General features: G+C 37.3%; 1 long non-coding RNA gene across 1 annotated transcript in view; it reads left to right on the top strand.

Annotated features, from left to right (window-relative positions):
• LOC122324488 overlaps positions 1–11,595 on the top strand; it is a 40,139-nt gene extending 28,544 nt beyond the window's left edge. The window contains exons 2-3 of the long non-coding RNA XR_006247184.1: positions 10,306–10,393; positions 10,813–11,595. This is a non-coding gene — a long non-coding RNA (uncharacterized LOC122324488). The remainder of the gene's footprint in view (positions 1–10,305; positions 10,394–10,812) is intronic.
• The last annotated feature ends 299 nt before the right edge of the window (positions 11,596–11,894 follow it).

Raw genomic sequence — 11,894 nt, 5'->3', positions numbered from 1 at the left:
TGTGCAGATTAAAATGATTCATTGACAAATCTCTGCCCTACATACTGGAAATAAATATTGTACATAATAGAGGCTTTATGTATTTATTTGCGACACGTAACAGGGTATGTTTCTTTTTCATTTTTTCAGTTGTACTGCTCCAGGACAACCTACAGCAGGTCCCTCACGTTACAGTAGTCTTAGTAATGATAACAATATGCCTTGGGTGCCGTTCAAATAAAAGAAATAAACACAGATGAGATGACAGGTGAGGATCTGAAGTGACTGACAAATGACTGAGAAGCGGAATGTGAATTTTCCTAAGATGCGCTGTGTGTGTTTGATCTTTAATCACATTAATCATTTTCATTAACATGCTGAAATCAGTCTGTCATGATCTTCACTGACTGTCATTCACGCGCAAACACACACACACACAACTTCGGCCAGGTTTCCTCTGCATCTCATCATACTGTTGAGGATCAAAACAGCACACCTGCGGCAATTATCTCTACTACTGTATGTGTGTGTGTGTGTGTGTGTGTGTAGGTTTGACTGTCTTTGTTCTTTCAAATCCTGACATGACGTTCACCCTAAGGGGGGAGATCCAAGTCTGAGAAATTCCTAAGCCAAGCACTTCACACACACACACACACACACACACACACACACACACACACACACACACACACACACACACACACAGGCAACAACATTCACAACTAGTCAAGGTAAAAAAGAAATCTCAACGTAAGCACTTCCATAATGTAGGAGCTCATACTTTACACAATCCATTTTGCCCTCGAAAAACAAAAGCAAAAGAAAACTATAATTGGAAAAGAAACGAAGAGGTAACGGATGCTTTGAAGTCATTCTATAACAGAAACGAGGAGCATGGAGGTGCGTCCTCATTAATGGAGTGATTCAGTCCCCTGTTCTCTGCAAACTCATTCTCAAAATCAGACACTCTGACAAAACAACATCACTTTGAAAACTTTTGACCTCTGAGTAAAAATATGCAATGCAAATGTTTGTACCTCCACACCAGGGACAATATTACAGAGGAGGCATATTTCAGCAATAACCCTAATTAAAAATCATCATTACTCATTCAATTATTTTAAAGCGTATTATACATATAATATACTGTATTTTACTTCATCGTTAAAGGGTTAGTTCACCCAAAAATGAAAACTAGCCTGTATTTTACTTACCTTCAACGAATCCTAGGTGTAAGTGACTTTCTTCCTTCAGATGAATACATTCAGAGTTATATTAAAAAATGTCCCGGCATTTTTAAACAAGGTGGGTAGTTAGTCATGTTAAATTGTGCTCAAAAATAATAAAGCATCCCTCACAAGGCTCACAAGTCCTCCTGTAGCGAATCCATGCATTTTTGTAAGATAAATATCCATATTTCAAATGCAATAACTACTATTTTTCTCATTTCCGCTGACTGCTGACATAAAACGTATCCACCTTTTCCCTCAATACGGAAGTAGTCCTACAGGTGAGGCTTCAGTAAAAAACGAGGTGAATTACAGTAAAAACGGTTTGCACTACAAACCAGTGTGCTTATAATTAAGATAACAAACCAATTTTCAATATCAAGCAGCAAACCAGCTGTTTTGTGCAGATAAAAATACCAGAAATTAAGATAAGACTGGTTTTACTTTGCTTAAGTAAGAAAAGTTGTTTCCTTTTCTGCTACTCTCGTAATGCATACACCTTACAACATCCAACTGAACTTCTTCTGGTTACTTCAGTCAGCAGTAGTGTGAGAAAAGTGTTTATTGCATTTGAAATATGGATATTTATCCTACAAAACACATGGATTTGCTACAGTAGGCCTTTATTCGCCGCCGGAATCATGTGAAGGACGTTTTATTACATTTGTGCGGACTTTAACATGTTTTAGGCTTTAAAAGGGAACCACTCACCTGCTGCAATGATAGAAGTGCCAGAACAATTTTTATATAACTCCTATTGGATTTAACTGGAAAAAAGAAAATCACATACATCTAGGATACTTCAAAGGTAAGTAAAAGACAATTTTGGGGTGAACTAACCCTTTGAGTACTGTTACTATAGAGCTGAGAGTATATGAACTGTTGTATTTGTACAATGTTAACAAAGATTAATAAGCACCGCAACGAATGCATTAGATAATGTTAGTTACAGTTTTTTCAACAGTTTTCCATTTGCGTGCGCAGTTCTTGGGTCTGTGTGTAAAGTTATGAAAAAAAGAGGCAACGTTTCAAAAACGTGCGTGTGAAGAAAACAACTGTAATGCATTACAATGTCACCATATGTTTAATTAGTAATGTTTATATTTATTTACTTCGCTGAATTACATTTATATTTGTCTCTCAAACAGAGAGTTTCGCAATGGTCAGATTAAAAAGCTTCATTTGACTGATTAAACAAGGGCGACGGGTTGACTTGCTGGTTGAACGCACACTAGTAATCTTTGACTGTTATATTTCAGTATGTTTTATGAATGTCAGTCATCTGTGAAGAGCTGCCAGCAATGATCTTTGGCAGGCTCTTTAAAACATGCAGATAGCAATCTCGCTGATTAATCATTACTCACTTTAATCATTATGATTAATTAAAGGTGTCACTTTCTTCTGTATGCCTGGAGAAAGATCTCTGAACAATCTGAACTTGTGTAAACCTGGAAAAAGGAAGAGCACGATTTCATGTATTTGATCACACTTATTACATTTTTAATGGTTTGGTTCACTCCCAATTCTGTCATTAATTACTCACCCTCATATCATTTTTGCAATCATTAAAGCAAGACGGTCCAGTGCAAATATATTTCATGTGAATTACATGTGAATCTTTGCACATTTTTTAAACACACACACACACACACACACACACACACATATATATATGTACAAATTCATGAGGCATGTTTGTTCTTATTGTGGCTTTCGCTTCCCTCATCTGCTTTTTTTTGTGTCAGGATGTTTGCATGAATCTCTATTAAAATCAAATGTTTTCCCCAACAAATATTTAAATGAAACAGCCAAACATGCAAACATGTTCTGCATTTGATAAAGTCACGCATTAGTTCATAGCACTGCATTAGATTTTCCCCCAAGGAGTGATTGCACTGCTCTGGACGCACACTGACTTTGTAAATGTAAAAGCTTCAAAAGTTTTTCTTTGTTGGAGATTTATGCTACTTTTAATAATTCCAATCACATTCATAATCAACTACTACTAACTGCATCCCGTTTTAATCTAGTTAACATTAGCGACTCTATTTGACCTTTATTTACTTCAATTATTATGTCTTGTTCAGATGCTAAGCCAGTTTAAAAAGTGGATCGACACATTTCCAGGACGGATAACTTCTATGCCATTGCAAAAACAGTTATATTGGTTTTCTGAGCCTCTAAAATGGTCTCTCAGTTTGCTTCACTAGGCTACACAATCATGGGGAAGACTGCTGATCTGACAGTTGTCCGAAAGACAATCATTGACACCCTTCACAAGGAGGGTAAGCCAACATTCATCGCCAAAGAACCTGGTTGTTCAGAGTGCTGTATCCAAGCATGCTAACAGAAAGTTGAGCGGAAGGAAAAAGTATGAAAGAAAACATGCACAACCAACAGAGAGGATTGTCTAGCAAAATCGATTGTTTTAAGAATTTGAGTGAACTTCACAAGGAATGGACTGAGGCTGGGGTCAAAGTATCAAGAGTCACCGTACACAGATGTGTCAAGCTATTTGGCTACAGTTGTCGTGTTCCTCTTGCTAAGCCACTCCTGAAACACAGACATCAGAGGAGTCTTACCTGGGCTAAGGAGAAGAAGAACTGGACTGTTTCCCAGTGCTCCTAGAGACTAGAGGAAGGGTGGAGCCAAAGTTGCTTGGAGTCCTGTGTTTAGTTTCCACAGTCTGTGATGATTTTGGGTGCAATGTCATCCGCTGGTGTTGGTCCATTGTGTTTTTTGCAAACCAATGTCACTGCACACGTTTACCAAGAAATTTTGGAGCACTTCATTCTTCCTTCCTTCTGATTTCCTTTTCCAGCAGGATCTGGCACCTGCCCACACTGCCAAAAGCACCAAAGTTGGTTAAATGACCGTGGTTGACTGGACCGCAAACACACCAGACCTGAACCAGTGTCAAGAGGAAAATGAGAAAGAGGAGACCAAAATATGCAGATGAGCTGAAGGCCACAGTCAAAAAAACCTGGGCTTCCATACCACCGCAGTAGTGCACAAACTTATCACCTCCATGCTACACCGAATTGAAGCAGTAATCAAAGCAAAAGGAGCGCCCACCAAATATTGAGTACATCTACAGTACATGAACATAATTTCCAGAAGGCCATCAATTCACAAAAAATATTTTTATTGGTATTATGAGACATTCTAATTTGTTGAAATGAACTCTGAATTGGTGGGTTTTTGTTTAATATGAGCCAAATTCGTCACAATTAAAAGAACCAAAGACGTAAACTACTTCAGTCCAAGTGCATTGAATATATTTAATACACGAGTTTCTCAATTTGAGTCAATTTACCGAAATGAATGAACTTTTCCATAACATTCTAATTTCAAAATTCTAATGACAGACACCTGTATGTCTAGTGTAGTCCGATTATCCAAATATGACTCTTATGAGCAGGTTATTTTAATGAACAGCTCAACTGAATGCGTTACCAGTTTGAATCAGTCTAACAAATCCTTCACTGAACTCATCAGTTACTTACATGTATTAAACGACTTGCTTTGCAACTTGTCGTAAAACTTAAAATTTGAAAATAAAAGTCTACATGTGTCAACATATAGTTTTGTAATAAATAAAACAATTGATTTGGGGCTTAAGTAACACATTTTTAAGTAACACACTTATATTAGCTATTTTAAACCTGTTTAAAGTGTTTTTACTGTAAATACATTTTCCATTCATTTGCACTTATATGTTAAATATGTTATTGCAAACTGATCAAACCAGACAGCTGGTCATGAGGTCTGATGGCTGTGTGTGTGTGTGTGTGTGTGTGTGTGTGTGTGTGTGTGTGTGTGTGTGTGTGTGTGTATGTGTGCGTTTCTCTCATGAATGAGGAATGTTTTTGGGGGAAGACAGTTCAGATCTAAATCCCCTGAGTTTAGACAGGACCCCAGATCAGACAAACTAACCCACACACACACACACACACTCGCTCCCTCAGGACACACAGCATTCAAACCACCTGTGGTCACTGCTCCTTTCACCCTGCAGCCACCTTTTAATGAAGCCCCGCTGAAGTGCATTCTGGGAGGATTCAGAAGACACCTACTCTGTGCCAGCCAATCACAAGCATATCAAAGCCAACGCTGTGATCTGATTGGATATAAATATGTTATCATGTGAATGAATGCACGACTGTATGTATGTGTCACTTTCTAAAAGGAGAAAGACAGTGTATGTGTAGGTTTGTGTATTATTATTATTATTAATGTGAAATGAATCTATCTGTAAGACCATTTTTTGCTTGTATAATATATTAAATTAAAGTTTCCACTGGCAAAATTTCTTTTAGCTTAAATACTAAAATAACTCAAGCTAAAACTGAAATAAAAAAATAAGAGTTATATTTTAAATAAAAGAAATATACATTAAAAATACACACTAATAAAAACAGCAAAAAAGACAACAAAAATATTAATACTTTAACAAAAATTAAAAAAGAAAACAGAAAATATATTAAATGCAATTTTAATAATATTGATATATCATTGATATATATTAGCATATCAGTGATACTAAATGATACTAAATCATAGACAATTATGTGACAGCTATGATTTAACATGCTCATTCTTTTAAATGGTGTATGCAAACAGTGACTGTTATAGAGCAAATATATGATTGGCAATGAAATGCATGTGATCCGAGATCAATTTCTGGTCGATTTTTACCTCAAACTATTTTAAACACACCCTGTGGTTTTATAATTAGTGTGTATGAAGTGAAATTTGTAGGAAAAGACTTGTATGAACTAGGAGATTAGCCTTTTGTGGGATAATCGGTACAAAAAAAATTCTAAAAGAATAATTCTAATAGAATTCCATCTGACTTTCTACCATTAAAAAACTATTCATGTGCCATCAGAGATTTCAGTCCTAAGAAACATCGGCATGAGTAATCCTGCTGAATTCATGAGCTGCTATACACAGCCAGACTTCAATGACAGAAGAGTGCAAGAATGAAGAGGAGAGGGAATACAGCAAAATAAACCCCGCTCTGGAACCAAAACCGTCCCAGTTCTCATTCTGGGGTGGCAAAGCGGCAGGAACGCTGACCGCCAGTCTTGTTTCACACATCGACAAACCAGTGTTGACATCTCTGGCTTTAAGAAAACAGGAAGAGAAATAAAAAAGACTTTAGCAGCAAAAACTAATAATTGCAAAGCAGCCAATTAAATGGAGAGAAGGAGATGAAACCGTCTTATTTCCCCTGGTGAAACGCGCTTCTGCGAGCACATGAAAAGAAAAGAGGAAAATATAATTCCAGAAGCTGACAGAACTCATTGTTCGTGGAATTTTAAATTCAAAAAAGTTAATAAAGCAGCGGAGGAAGATGAAGAGAATTTGCATTTCTCAGATTAACAGCCTGTACAGCAGCAAAGGAGATCCACGTCGCCCCGGGTCATCATTTAAGAAACCTTTGCATATTTTATTTAAAAGTGGGCTTGGGTTGGCGGGGTAATAAGACAGACAGATAATGATTGGAAGGTCGGCCCTGCAGGGCACGTGAGAACACACACACACACACACACACACACAGAGGCGAGGAAAGCGCAAATAGTTCTCCATAAGGAGGCCGCATCATAGATTACACTAATTACACACTGATCATTTATGAAACGTTTTCCAAAGGTTTTATTATTGTTATTGTTGTTTGTTGCTGTTATTGCATTCGTTATTGCGTGTGTGTGTGTGTGCGTGTGCGTGTGTGTGTGTGTGTGTGTGGTGTTAATGTGTAGCTTGGAGGTTTCTCCATTGCTCATATCGCGTGTTGCTCGTCTTGTAATGAGAAGAAAAATAATCTCGCACTTGTAATCAGATTTTCGTTGTTTACGTGTTTGTTTGGAATGACCACAAATGTGTAATTAGAACAGCATTAATTTGTTTGTGCCGCAAATTATTAAGGCTGGAAGTTTTTGAAGCAATAAGTGCAAAAAAAAAAAAAAACTGTGTGTTGTGTTAAAATGAAAAAAAAAAAAAAAAGAAATCTTGGACGGATGAGAGGAAAACGTGACAGAAAGAAATATGGAACTGATCTTAAACCTAAGTCTAAGTAGGATTAAACTGGTCCTGAGCAGTTGAAGAGTGCACAAAACCCCATCAAATCCCATCAAATCCTCAATGCTGAAAACACCAAACTATCTTAGGCTGATTTGAGCTGGTTTTATCAGGTTCTTTGTCCTTGGTTAATCAATAAATGTCATCCATTAACAGGAAATCAAACACAACATTCCCATTACACCCATAGACTGAGCTGTAAATTGAACTTGCTATCGTTATTTACATGAATACTTTAACACACAGCTGCTTCTTTAATAAGTTCAATTCAGGCTAAATAAAGTCTAAAACAAAGAATTTTACATCATTACACCATTTCACAAAGAATTTGTGAGCGATTCTTTCCTATGCATAAAAATATTACATTGTGTGTTTTTAAGCTCGTTGCTAAGCAGTTGTTAGTGGGTTGTTGCTGGTGAGTTGCTTTGTTGTTACTAAGGGATTCAGTGTGGTTGCTAGGGTGTTGTTGGTGGTTGCTAGGGATTTGCTTTTGTAGTCACTAAGGTGCTCAGTGTGGTTATCTCATTGCTATGCAGTTGGTTGCTAGGGAGCTTTGTTGTTACTAAAGTGCTCTATGTGGTATTTAACTTGCTGCTAATGCAATTGTTAAATCTTTGTTGCAGTTACTAAGTAGTTACTGTATAATTGGCGGTTGCTAAGTGGTGCTGTTAAATAACTAAGTGTGGTTTTTTTGTGGTTTTTGCTCGTTGCTATGAAGTTGCTTGATTGTTGTTTGTGGTTGCTAGGGAGTTCCTATATATTTGCTAAGGTGTTCTGTGTAGTTTTTTGCTTTATAGTTGCTGAGTCTTCTGTAGTCATGCTTTCAATTACCTATCAAATTGCGCAGATTAAAATTGCTAATTGATAATATACCAAATGGAAAAGTGGCTCTCTCCACTGCTTTGTTAAAGGCACATGTCTACGTCTCTTTTGATTAACAATAATGGCTATCGCGATGGCTGTGATAACATAAATCTACCAACATTCGTCGCCAAGACTTATCGCAGAAACATTATTTAAGGGAAACGATTTTTAAAAAATCAACATTTCTAAAATTGTGCTAACTTTTTGTGCAAATCTGTAATAGAAACCCAGCACGTGTGGCTTTTAACTCATTGCTACGCACATACAAACATTATTGGTGGTTGCCAAGGTGTTGCTAGGACTTTCTGGGTAGCTGTTTGCTATCTCTAGTCAAAAAAAGCCCACCCTTAATTCAATGTGATTTTTCTGGCATCCAGATATAAATTCTCGCCCTTATTCAAGGTAAATCTATCAGACTTTTTGCCCATTTAATCATCCACCGTGTGAAAAACCAGTATTTCAGAAAAGTCATAACTCACCTTGTTCATCATGCATGGTTTCACATGTAGAGTCAGGGGTTTGTTCAAATCTGTTCAAAACTTCACATAGGAGAACTATTAGCAGGAGAGAAGAGTTTAAAATACAACTCAGACTGCAGGTTGAAATCTTTGCAATGCTATACGAGGTGGCTAAAATATTGTGTTGTACATTACAGTTCTGAATTATTCCATTTGGCTTTGTAGAATCTAAAGCTCACACACACACACACACACACACACACACACACACTGTAGCCATCCTTGACCTTAACCAGGCCTGCAGGGTTCGGACGGAACATTACAACAACGTTTTATGAATTATTCATTGATTCACTCTGTCCTAGCTCTCTCTTTCTTTTTCTTTCTTTCTCGCTGTCTCCCACACTCTCTCTTTCTCGCTCGCTCTGGGCTAGCAGAGTTTGAGTGTGTTTTGACCGGTGCTCTGATACTGTGATACTCGCACCCGCAGCAGGTAGTTTGTCCTCCTCTGTGCGGCACAATTCCCTTTAGACCCTGATTAGGGCTCTTAATAGCTGCTTTCATGACAAAAAATATAAATAAAGGTTAATTATAACTCTACCACACTCCAGTGTGTGTTAGAGAGAGAATGGCTCTGTTGAAATAGCATACTCGACCTGCTGTTTTTGGAGTGTATAACATGCATACTGTACATAATATGCTAATTTTTTTGTATGCATCAACACCCTATTAAAATTGACAAAATGCACTGCATACAGAAGAGCACACAGGGTAACATATCCTACAATGCAGTGTACTCAAGTTGATTTTCAGGTGTGTCAGATTAAATACTTTCCTTTTCATTTTAATAGAATGGCAGAATTCCATATGTGAATATACATTTACGCTAAAATACTTTTTCATTATTGTTCGGTTAATAGTATGCTGGATTTGCATTTCAATAACATTTAGGAAGCAACTGCTCAGCATCTCAGTTTGAAGGAGACAGAGTTGTTGAATGACGTACAATATTATAAAGTTTAAATATCATCAAAAAACCAAATGCACAAAAAAAAAAAAAAATATTACAGTCTCGAAACAGTCCATAGAATCATTATCAGAGAGCAGCATTGCATTATGGGAGATAATCAGCACTGACCAGAGGGCAGAACCGGCAATCCAAGGATTAAACTCTGCCAGAACCTGACCTTCCTCGCAGCTAAACACACACTTTAACACATGCAGACGGACTGCACACACACACACACACACACACACACACACACAGTTTGAATCACTGTGTGTCAGAATTTCCTTCTTTTTCTCTCTTTTTCCCTTTATCTGTTCTCTTTCTCTCTCCTGCTTAGTACTTTACATATTTCGTGTTGTCTTTCCACTCTTCTCAATTAATTTGGAAGTCAGTTTTCTCGTGAAATCTTCCGAAGAGATATCCAGGTCATAGTGCATCACAAAATCAAAAGAAAGAGTAGTTTGCATTGGGAAGTTATATTAACGCCAATTTTAGAGATATCCATGTTCATTGCTAATTCAATCCCTACTCAATCCCATGTCATTCCAAACGTACATGGATTTTAAGAAGACATTTATGAAAATGGATGAAGAACAGGTTATGAAAATATCAGAAAAGCATAAACAAAGATGCTAACATGCAAGCCATTATTACATCAAATTCTGCTGACTTCATTTTACAGAAAAGAGAGGCTCAGACATTTTCCCGAAAATTTTCTTTCGCGTTCTACAGAAGAAAGAAAGTCGTAGGAAATGGGAAAGACGTTGAGGGTGAGTAAATAACAGAATTATTCTCACTCCAATTTGCATTACCTAAATGCAAAAAAATAAATCTTTCTCATTACTTCAATGAAAGAATAATACCATTTAAATTGCAAATTATTTATGCATCATGGTAATATTTGTAGTATTGCCTTTAATTTATGCTGATTTAAATATGGAAAATATTGTATTACTGTAATGAGAATCTAATGAGAATCCTCACTGAGAATAATAGGAATTCTAAACATTATAGCTCAAAAATAAAACATTCAGACACGTTACAATAATGAAAATTTGGGCAAAAAAATGTCACAAAACATTCATTTTCTTTATGCAAAGCATGTTTTTTTAGAGTGAAATGTGACCTGGACGTGTTTTCACCCATAAACATTTGTCTTTCATTTCACTGTGTCCTGCGTTCTCTTCAGATCTGACCAACGGCACCGACTTGACCAACAGAAACACATCCAAATGTGCCCAGGGCTGCGAGTCCTTCAGAAGATACACACACACACACACACGGGAGGCGCGCTGACAGATGGATTCCTGCTGTCGGAGAGTAACGTGACCTTATGAAGGATTCAAGCATCATGTATGAGCAGTGGATGAATATTACATAAAGCGTTTGGAAAGCTTTCTAGTTATGAATTTGAGGTTGTGTTCTTAAGCGTGTTTGTGGCCGTGCGCTTGTCTATTTTTGTGTGTGTGTTTTTTTGCATTCTATATGTGACTCTGTACTTGCATGTTGTGTGTGTGTGTGTGTGTGTGTGTGTGTGTGAGGCCAAGGCCTCCTAAACACAGCCATATTCTGCAGATAACCGGATTAGGAACGAGGCGTATAATAAGTCTGTGAATGTGGCCCCTGGCGCTGCTGTAATCCTCTGCTTTGATGTCTCTCGGCTCCATCAGGTGCGAGCGGGCTCTCGGGCCCCGGGCTGAAGCTCCGCTCCGCAGCTCAAAGTGCCTCATTAGTTTTGCCTGTTTACTAAACTTGGCCCCTTGTGATGGAAAATAGTCAGATGCACAGCCGAATCCTGTCGACGATGCACATTTCTCTCTTTTCAGAAAGTGGGAGGGTGGGAGAAGGAAGCCGGAGACATCTTGCAGTGTCCGAATTTACCTCAACACCATCATTATCAGCAGCTTTCTGCATCTTATACCAGCACTGGGTTAAATAATTACAGGGTTATTTAAACAACATCAAAAAAAAAGAAAGAAAGAAAAGGATGAACTAATTAGAAGAGCTTTTATACACAGGACTTTATTTTCATTATGATGTGTTGCATAAATTGCATATTTAAGTTTTGTGTTTGAATGTTTTTATTTGCATGTATCTTTTTTCCTGTGCTTAATATATAGGTGTTAAATTACGATAACTGGATAATTTTTCCAGTCTCCCTAATAGCAAAAATGTGTCAAAATTTTCCAGAATTCACCTATATATTTGGCCTGATCAAAAAAAAACGGCTTTTTAACAATTACTAACATTTTGCAATATTATCACCAAATA

This window comes from Puntigrus tetrazona, chromosome 20 (genome assembly GCF_018831695.1).
Source record: "Puntigrus tetrazona isolate hp1 chromosome 20, ASM1883169v1, whole genome shotgun sequence".
Taxonomy (NCBI): Eukaryota; Metazoa; Chordata; class Actinopteri; order Cypriniformes; family Cyprinidae; genus Puntigrus; species Puntigrus tetrazona.
Note: the sequence above shows the minus strand (reverse complement) of the source record. Positions and strands in the feature narration are given on the sequence as shown.